This window comes from Balaenoptera musculus, chromosome 1 (assembly GCF_009873245.2).
Source record: "Balaenoptera musculus isolate JJ_BM4_2016_0621 chromosome 1, mBalMus1.pri.v3, whole genome shotgun sequence".
NCBI classification, from domain to species: Eukaryota; Metazoa; Chordata; class Mammalia; order Artiodactyla; family Balaenopteridae; genus Balaenoptera; species Balaenoptera musculus.
In genome coordinates, this window is record NC_045785.1 from 6544426 (window position 1) to 6554753 (window position 10328).

The window sequence follows — 10328 nt, forward strand, 5'->3', positions numbered from 1 at the left end:
CTACAACGACTCTGGGTTATGATAGCACCTGCTTTCAATGCACTGCTGGACGTAGCATGTTAGACGGGACACCACCCACAACACTGTTTCAACGGGAGGGAATAATCTGCTCTAAGATCTAACTTCAGAAATGACCTCCAAGGAATACACAGTTGTGAAAAGAAAGATGGCCTGAATAGACGGCCAAATTTCAATGATTCTAAGGTGTACGATGTTTTACATTTTTAAGTCATGAGAACTGGGACAGGTCTTACATAGTTTAATTGGCAGCATTTTATTTCTTAGTGGTACATAAAATATGGTGCATCTTACTACTGATGGCATCTTAAGACACAATGAAATGTGTCTTTTAGGATACATCCCATTCTACATGTGAGCATACATACTGGTATAATTACAGGAAAGCTTTCTGCTTTCAAGGGGTTTACAATCTAATGGAAAGAACATGATTAACAATAAGATATAAACGCAAAGAATAAACATTAATACAAGATATGAAGTGATAAAATGAGTGGAAAGGTTAAAGAACTGAAGGTACTTAATTGCTAGGAAATATGAGTAACCAAACCAAAACAACTTAAGGCAGTGTGTCCTAAGCACAGTTTTAACTGAAATAGATGAAAACTGATGGAAGAACAACAGAAAGGAAGGTAAGGAAAATAAATGATATCTCAACAAAGGCAGAGGGAGAAGATGAATAATGTGAGGTTATGGTCAATCCCTCTTCCTCTCAGAACCAGCAACTACCTGCTAGTTAAAGTAAAGCACTGCTTGAAGATAACTAATCAAAGGGAAAAGCTTTTTTTAATCTTCTATATCTCTCTCCTTTGAATCCCTGTGATAGCATTTTTTTTAATCTATTTATTTATTTATTTATTTTTGGCCCGCATTGTGTCTTCGTTGCTGCATGTGGGCTTTCTCTAGTTGCGGTGAGCGGGGGCTACTCTTCAGTGCAGTGCACGGGCTTCTCATTGCGGTGGCTTCTCTTGTTGTGGAGCACAGGCTCTAGGCACAAGGGCTTCAGTATTGTGGTGTGCGGGCTTCAGTAGTTGTGGCGCACGGGCTTAGTTGCTCCGCGGCATGTGGGATCTTCCCGGACCAGGGCTCAAACCCGTGTCCCTGCATTGGAGGGTATTCTTAAACCACTGCGCCACCAGGGAAGCCCCCCCTGTAGTAGTTTTAAAATCTACAAATTCTTTGATACTCCTCCCCTTCAAGAGCTGCATCTTAATTCCCTTCTCTTTGCCTGTGGGCTGGACTTAGCGACTTGATTCTAAACTAATAGAATATGATGGAAGTGAACAGTGTGTGAATTCTGAGACGAGGCCATAAAAAAACTTCCTCCTCGCTTTCTCTCTTTCCCCTCCCTCCTCTCATTTCTGGGGGAAGCCAAATGCCATGTAATGAGGTCATACAGGTAACCATATGGAAAGGTCTATGTGGCAAGCAACAAGGCTTCTGCAGAGGCCTTTCTTCCCACAGCCAGGTGAGTGAGTCACCTGGAAGCAGAGCCTCTAGCCCCGATCAAGCCTTCAGGACGATGGCAGCTCCCGCTGCATCCTAAACTGCAACCTCAGGAGAGACCTCTGAGCCAGAACCACTCAACTAGGCCACTCCCAGACTACTGACCACGGGAAACTGTGAGATAATAAATTTTACTGTGCTGTCACCAAGTTTTGATGGTAATTTTGTTATGCTGCAATACATAACTAATACAACCCCAGAATATTTTGTCTCTCTAAAATACTTATCTTTTTTTAAAATTTTATTGAAGTATCGTTGATTTACAGTGTTGTGTTAATTCTGCTGTACAGCAAAGTGATTCCATTATACATTTATATATATTCTTCTTCACATTCTTTTCAATTATGGCTTATCACAGGATACTGATATAGTTCCCTGTGCTATACAGTAGAACCTTGTTTGTTTATATCCCCTTAAACACTTATCTTTATCTTCTAACAACTAAGTGTACACGATGGCCAGTATAGAGAACATTTCTAGAAGGCTGCTCTCTCTCATCTTTACATGCCTATAAGGCTTACTTCAGTGAACTGCATAGTTAAGTACCTGTTTTGTTTATTATTTGTTAAAAGACCAGTGCTTTGATATACAATTGACTGCAGTTATCCAAAAAATGAAGTGATTATATCTTGAATAAGAATATAGCTTACTGGAGCAGGGTAAAAAAGAAAAATATTGATTTGACCTGATTGCAAGATGGAATGAGGGATAACAGATGCACAATCAAAAGTTAACTCCAGAATGACAAATGTAATAAAGTGGAAATAGTAGTTATGTTGTACCCTTGGAAAGACTAGAGTGGAAAACTTGCTTGAAGAAAAAACAGTACAGAGCAGCAAAGCATTATACCAGTAACACCCAGAACTTACCTTCTTCATTATTAAGGAAAAAAGACAAGCCACTTGATTAAGAAAGGATTAGTTTCACATGTGTTTCTCAAACTGTTCTACAGAATAGTGGTTCTCATTAAAACATCACAGGCATTCTTTGGGGAAGGGAAAAACAAACAAAAACCCTCTACATACCATAGTCCTAAGTTTTTAAGGCTTTAGGGTGCTAATATGCATTATAAATTTATTTGACCTTAGGACACTTAAAATACTTGCAGCATTTTAGTATGCCATGAATATAGTTTGGGAAACACCAAATTGGGTAAGTAGGTAGGCAGACAAGTAGATGAGGAGATTCATAGGAAATAAAACAAGACAAATGTAATAAAATGATCTCACCTAAAAAAGAGAGCTGACTACCACTGATGATTATGTAGTTTCTTAAAGGAAAATAAACTTAGATAAGCTATCAAAAGCAACAACAGCTGCACCAGATGTCAGGGAAAATGAAGATGGAAAAGATGTGATAGGATAGAAAAGAAGAAAAAAAATTTCCTTTCCATAGGCCATGGCTCAGAATGCCTTCCGTCCCCTCAGCTCCTACTGTGCACCTCATGAGAGCTGGTGTGAGCAACCCGCCATCTAGAAGGCAGGCAGGTAGCTTAAGAGGCGGTCTGATCCCAAACCCTTTACCAACAGTGATGATAACTAACAACCTATCAGATCTTCTTTTCTTGGGAAACGTTAATTAAATAATTAAGAGTCCTTAGTGGAAGAGGAAGCAGAGGGACAAAGACACGAAGAAACCAGAGATTAACCAGCTGAGTGAGACTAAGGATTAGGGGGCAAGCTCTGGCTGTTTAGTGCCTTGTGCAGGAAAAGAACACCTTTCTTCAATTAAAAAATTTAAGTTAGTATATTATTGTTCAACCTCAACAACCTTATGTGATGGCCCTGCCAGAGACAGCAGGACCTCAGCCAGGTGATGCCCCTTCAGTCACATTCAATGACCCACCAGAAAGAAGGGAGAGGAAGGGAAAGAGGAGTGAATGGGCAGAGGAACACAGGCTCTGCCTTCAATAAGAGCATCTAGTTTAAATTCACCAGAGTGATGTTTTCATATATCAAATATGTTTTTAAATCAGTGGCCAGAGTCTACCCACCCGTGAGGAATCAAGCCAAGCTGTTCTAGCGTGGATACACTTCCCCAGGGTAGCCAGGTTCTGTCCAGGGAGGGAGAGGTTTCCAGAGCCTCCCAGGCAGCGTCTCCAAATTCATACATGCAGACCACATGCCCACACTCCAGCTGGCTCACACTCCCCCTAAACTGTATTCGCCCCCACACACATTAAGTGCCACCACCACTCCGCCCACCTCCTGCTCCCCACCCCGCAAAGAAGTAAGGGGGTCAGGAATCAGACCTCTGGGAGCCAGTGGACCCCTGTAGGTGTCTCTGCTGAGCGTGGCCGTGGCCATGGGTGCTGGAATGGGTCTCTGCAGGAGGGGCTCTCCGTGCTGCTCCAACACTCTGCCTAGAGATGTTGCACGGCCATGCTTGCTCACGAGTTCTCCTTCAGGTTAGTCCAGGCCCACAGCGCAAACACTGTGCCCTTATGAGCGGTTGTCCTTACGCTACACACAGTCTGGACATCCATACACTGCCCTGGCACTAGGGTGTACGGTCAACAAACTCTTCCCACTGAGGAGGCAACGCGGTAATCGGGTCACGAAAGCTGGGCAGCATCCATACCCCTAACAGCATTCCAGCGTCCACAAGGGCCCGTCTGAACCTGTGGTGCTTCTGCGAGGCCTCTCGAAGTTTAATTTCTGTTCCACTTTTTCCCAATATGTGAGAATGGCTTGGAAGACTTCTGTTCCTCGTACAAAACCCTCACAAATCACACGTATATAACTAGTTTAAAATCAGGATATGACCCATAGCTTCAACTTCTGTTGCAAAAGCCCAAGACAAATAGGCTGTAAGAATTCCTCAAATACCAAGTGATCTATGAATTAGAGGTCTTATCATTTTGTAATGTAACCACATAAAGAAATAGTCCACAGTTAAGTATGTTGCTGACATACTGGCAAATTTTACAAATAAAAACAACAATTTTACACTGGCACAAACAGGTCACTTACAAAAAACCTCATACAGTATTAGCAGTCCTACTGACCTCGCTACCTAACATACAGACACATATTACCTCTTGCATTGCTTGCCAAACCAACAAGTTATACAAATCACAATTCCAAACAAAATCCAATCTAGTAAATAGATTTCGTATTTCAGCATGTTTGAGTTATTTGTGATCAAATGTTCACTAAAATGACTTAAGCAATCTTAACCATTTTCTCCTCATTATTTAAAAAACACTAGAACTCTCTTAGACAAGAAACTACGCACAAGTCAAAAGGCTCACCAAAATCACACTTAGGACAAGTAGAGCTACAAATATGGAATAATTACCAAGATATTAATTATTAACAATCACTTAACTATGATTCAAGAGAAATTCCTGGTTGTTGAAAAACCCTACAACGGACTAGAGCACATTATCAGAAACTGATTATCTCAGACAATAGTGTATTGTTTCAGGGTGTGTGGGTGTGTGGGGGTGTGTGTGGGTGTGGGTGTGGGTGTGGGTGTGTGTGTAATGAGGTTCACAGCTGTGTTACACTAATGACTCAAACACCTGAATTTTCTGCTATCTTAACCTTTAAATCAACTACAAAAGAAGCTGCCAAAAGTAGTTAGGAGAAGAGCACAAAATTCCCCAAAGAACTTGGTATATACAACTTATTTTACTACGTAAATTTTCATAACTGAGATTTGAACAAGATGTTAGAGAGTCAAAACTAATTTTAAAAGCAAGGGGTGCTACTAAATCCCATAATAATATTCAACATACACTGGTTTTTAGAAGGGGGCACAAGCCATATTCGTGTGTGTGTGTTTACAGCACCTGGCATATTCTGTTCAATATTACATATAATTGCTGCAGGACCTGACAATGATTACTGTCTCACTTTTTAAAAAACTTTACGACTAACCATTAAGTCAAAGTTGAAAGTAACTGATGCATTTATTTCTTGATTTGGGTTACCTTCTTGTAGTGAACTGGTTCTCAGTTATTCTAGTTACCTTGTAACAAACATTGGCAGAGACTATACAGGATTGAAATTACCTGACTCTATTCTTGCTGAATAAATATACATTGACCTGTTCACATTCATTGTAAAAGATCCACAGCTTTAGAGATTACACTCTAAGCTTTGAAAGCAAAGTGATATCAGAAATCACATTCCTAGAGCAGCCAGTCTGGACACAGAAGATGTTTTATTCTACACTGAATCCCCCTTGCCACTGCAAACCTCTCTAACAGTTCATTACATTTAAAACAGTTGAGATGGGTAGGACGTGTGATGTAATAAGAATTCTTCAAGGTATTTATCAAGCAGATTATTTCTGAAACTACACCTTGGTTTAGAAGCCTTTGAGCAGGAATATTGGCCTTCTGTGTTAATCTGTACGTACTCACTTCGCATCTTCTCTTGATTCTTATTTTTTTTTACTCTAATCCATAGAACAAGTTATCCTATCAACTTAATTTTATTTGTTTCTATGACTCTTGGAAACACTACTGCAGTGCAGCACTATTACATATGCAAAACTGCTGATTTCAGTGAGCTCCTCTCCTACCCCTCCATCCCCCACCCCTCCACCCCCATTAAATCTTGGGGGAAAACTTCTGGGTCCAGTGCTGGGATTTTTCTTTTCGATAGGGTAGGTCTACTTGACTTTTTACTAATGATACTGAAAACTTTTTAAAGACTGCTAGTGTGGGGCTTCCCTGGTGGTCCACTGGCTAAGACTCCCGAGTTCCCAGTGCTGTGGGCCCGGGTTCAATCCCTGGTCAGGGAACTAGATCCCACATGCTACAACTAAAGATCCTGCATGCCGCAACTAAGATCCGGCGCAGCCAAATAAATAAATAAAAAGACTGCTAGAGTATGTAGAGTTTCAGACACCAAGAACACAAATAAGCCCCCTTACTTTTTTTTACTATTTCAAGGCAAACTGTGTTTCTCATAAAAGACAGAGAGTCCTTGGAAGTCACAGTGTATAAATACTTCTAATAATAGAACAAATTAATGTCAAGACAGCCAATAACGTAAAAAGCCTCAATGCAGCCATGCCTGTCAAAGAGCATCTGTATTAGCAGCTCAGGGAAGTGGCATTTGCAGGAAAGCACTACAACTGTGTTCAAAAGAAAATCATTAGGCCTCAGAGGTTAATCCCCTCCCCCATCCTCTTCGTCTGGATCCTTCAAGGCAATTAACCAGTAGAAGGCGCTACTCTGCAACCCACAATATTCACACCAACCTGCATCCTTGCCCCAGAGCTGGGTCTAACCCAGGTGTACTCTTCTCAGCCTATTCCCTGCCCAGCGTTCCAGGAAGCCTCTACATTAGCCCCAAAAGCAGAAAACCAGATCTTTTCTTACAACCCCGATTTTTCAAACAATACAAAACAAAACACAGAGAGCTCAGCAGCCAGTATACCTGTCTTACCAAACCTTCAGACCACCACCAATACGTCAAAACATAAACACACACACTTTGCTAACTATTAACCTCAAATACAATCTTTATTATCTTAACTGAGACAATCTACTTCTACCTAGAAAAGACGACCCTGGTCACATTCACTACAGTAACAGTCAACTAAACAAATCACTGTCTCCAACAAAGTCAGGGGCAATGAGGAATACGAAAGCTGACTATAAGGCCACGACATATGATGAGGGATTTTATCTTTACATGCACAAAAAAGAAAGAGCAGTAGAAACCAGGGCTGCAAAGGCAAGAAAGGGTGATAGAAAAGAGGAGTCTCTGAACATGTTTTCGAGTGTCCTTTAGTTCTGACGTACTCTTCTGCCTCTTACAAGGTTGCAAAAAAAGGCCAGACACAAGATGGGTGAAAGAAAACTGAAGAAGAAAAGCACCCACCCTTCCTCCATCTCCTCTCCCCTCTCCCAAAAAGAGCTGTGTTTGTCTGTGCAAACCTAGTCCCAAATATGGGAGAGAGAGAATGAATGTGTGTATGGAAGAACAATGAGCCCTCTGCCTGGTATTGTGTGTGTGTGTGTGTGTGTGGTGTGTGTGTGTGTGTGTGTGTGTGTGTGTGTGTGTGTGTTGTGTGTGTGTGTGTGTGTGTGGTGTGTGTGTGTGTGTGTGTGTGTGGTGTGTGTGTGTGTGTGTGTGTCTGCCTCTGCCTTTTTTCCCTTCGACTCAACAACAGGGAGAGCTGGAAGCCAGCTTCCCATCCAGCCTAGGCCATCGAAATCCAAACTGGTTCATAATTACTCAGCAAGCAAATCGAGGAGAGGAAATAGCTACCCAAGATGATTTTACTATTGTAGAGATCCATCCTCTCTCCCCTCCCCCAACAGACTGAGGCTACAGAAAGCAGTGTACACCAGACAAAAGGTCTCTTTAAATGGAAAGCAATTATGGAAACTGTTTCAAACCTAAACATAGGACGTGTTAGTTGTGTTACATTAAAATGTTTGTTGTGCAATTCACCGAGTTACCCTTTTACTAGTTATCTTTTTTGTGTTTAAAAAATTGCTTTGGAGAAAACTATTTCAGGATTCATACAAAACTACTTTCTAAATGTACCTTAAAATAGCAACACATACTGAAACATTTAAAGCACCCATTTTCTCAAGGACACATTTTGCTTAAATCAATGTTTGAAGTCTGTAATCCAGAAAAAACTGTAAGCAAACCTTGGAAAAGAGGCAGAGAAAAATGACAATTCAACAATGAATCATTTTGTTTTCCTTTCAACAACTTCTCAAGCAACCAGTTTCAAAGGAAACCTGCAATACTTTCTCCCTCCCAACACACGATCTATGTAAAACTACTTTCTCTCCTTTCCAAAACCTTAAAAAATATAATAATACTAATAAAAATAAAAGCCACTCTCCTTCAGAGAGCTGAACTAAAACATGACAGTAAGAATCCTGTTCTGCCGCAAGTAATTTTTGGTTTTAAAATTCAAGAACCACACAGAGCAAAGGACTAGAGATTTCAATACAAAGAGAGAATCTTCCCCTAATGTGAAAATGAGACTTTAAGAAGAGTCCTCCCCCAAACCCCCAAATCCACAAACATTCAAGAAATTCACAGTTTCGGTCCTGGACTTCCTCCCTTCCCGCCTCCCCGCCCCCCGCCCCCAGTTCAGCCCATGATTTAGTCACATGAAACAGTTTAACCTCAGACAAGTCAAACCAGAGCAAGACTAAGCAGCAAAGAAAGAGCAGGGGTCAGCGGGCGAGAGGGACAGCTACCTGGCCCGCACAGGGCCAAGCGGCCCCCGGCCCTTTATTCCCGCCCGCCCCGGCCGTGCGCGGCCCCCACCCGGGACCCGGGCTTCCATGCCGAGCCCTCGGCCCGCCCCATGCCCGCGCCCAGGACGAGGGGCCACAACAGCTGGCAGACGCCGCGCGCGGGCAACTTGGAGACTTACCTCCCCGGACGCGCTACACCATCAACGGAGGTGTGTTTCGGCCGGCTCCTGGGAAAGTGGGGGGACGGGGCGGGAGGCCCACAGGGCTGGGGCCGCCGGGCTCGGCCGAGGGCGGGCCGGCCGCGGGGACAGAGCCGGGGGCTGCGGGGGCTTCCCTCCCGTGACCTTTCGTGCGGGCTCCACCAGGCTCCGCGCTCGGCCAGTCCTTCAGGAACGGGAGCCCAGGCTCATGTCTGGTTTTGTTTTTCTGAGGGCGAGGGGGCTCCCGGAGGATGATGGTGTATTTTTTTTTTCCCCTCAAGTAGGAGAGAAAACGAGGCAGAGACAATGTGGGAGGCGAGCGAGGGGAGAGGAGCGCGGAGGCGGGGGCGAGACCCGAGCCGGGCGAGCGTTCTCGGGCGTGCGGGAGGAAGAGGAGGCTAGGAGCGCGAGGGGCGGCTCGCGAGCGTCTTTAGGAGCGGCGGCGCCTCGGCTATGGTGGCCGAGCCGCGGCGGGGCTGCTATACCGACCCACCGCCCACTCCGCGCTCGGGCCCGGCCCACCTCGCAGTATCGCGCCTCGCCATTGGCGCGGCCCGGCGTGACGCATGTGGAGGCCGGGCCAATGGGAGGCGGAGGGCGGGCGAAGGGGCAGGACTTCTTTGAGACCAAGCTCGCTTGTTCTCTCTCTTTCTCTCTCTCTCTCTTTTTTTTTTTTTTCTCTTTCTAATAAAATGAGCAGAAAAGAAGGAGGGGAGCGGTAGAGCTCTGGCTACGCGGCGGCCAGGCTTGAGCGCGCGCTCCAGGAGGCGGCCTGGCGGTGGGCTGGGCTCCCCGCCGGCCGTGTCTTTGTGCGGTCCCGGGCCCGCGGCGCGCAGCGGGCTGGTCCCAGGGGCGGGATTGGCCGGAGTCCAGTGCTCCTGTTATTACCAGGGTCACGGTTTGCCTTTTCAGCCACTTAAGACGCGGGTTCATATCCCTGGGGGGACTTGGAGTGGGTTCGAACGATTCGCTCAAAGACTCGAAATTCTGATGCATATTAACGTCTTCAAAATAAGTCTATGGAAAAGATTAATTAGAAAAAGAAAAAAGAAATTGGTAGGGGCTTCCCTGGTGGCGCGGTGGTTAAGAATCCGCCTGCCAATGCAAGGGGACGTGGGTTATAGCCCTGGTCTAGGAAGACCCCACATGCCGCGGAACAGCTAAGCCTGTGTGCCACAACTACTGAGCCTGCGCTCCAGAGCCCGCAGGCCACAACTACTGAGCCCATGTGCCACAGCTACTGAAACCCAAGTGCCTAGAGCCCATGCTTCTCAACAAGAGAAGCCACAGCAATGAGAAGCCCTCGCACCGCAATGAAGAGTAGCCCCCGCTCACCACAACTAGAGAAAGCCTGCGGGCAGCAATGAAAACCTAACTCAGCCAAAAATAAATAAATAAAATAAATAAATTTATTT

At 44.6% G+C, this 10328-nt stretch overlaps 1 protein-coding gene across 5 annotated transcripts in view; it reads right to left on the reverse strand.

Annotated features, from left to right (window-relative positions):
- Positions 1-9370, reverse strand: part of RERE (arginine-glutamic acid dipeptide repeats) — a 420307-nt gene extending 410937 nt beyond the window's left edge. For 4 of the 5 annotated variants that reach the window (XM_036846203.1, XM_036846175.1, XM_036846185.1 and 1 more), the window contains exon 1: positions 8893-9370. The gene's annotated coding sequence lies outside the window, so the exon portion shown is untranslated. The remainder of the gene's footprint in view (positions 1-8892) is intronic. The other variant, XM_036846194.1, reaches the window with a different exon arrangement.
- Positions 9371-10328: the final 958 nt, after the last annotated feature.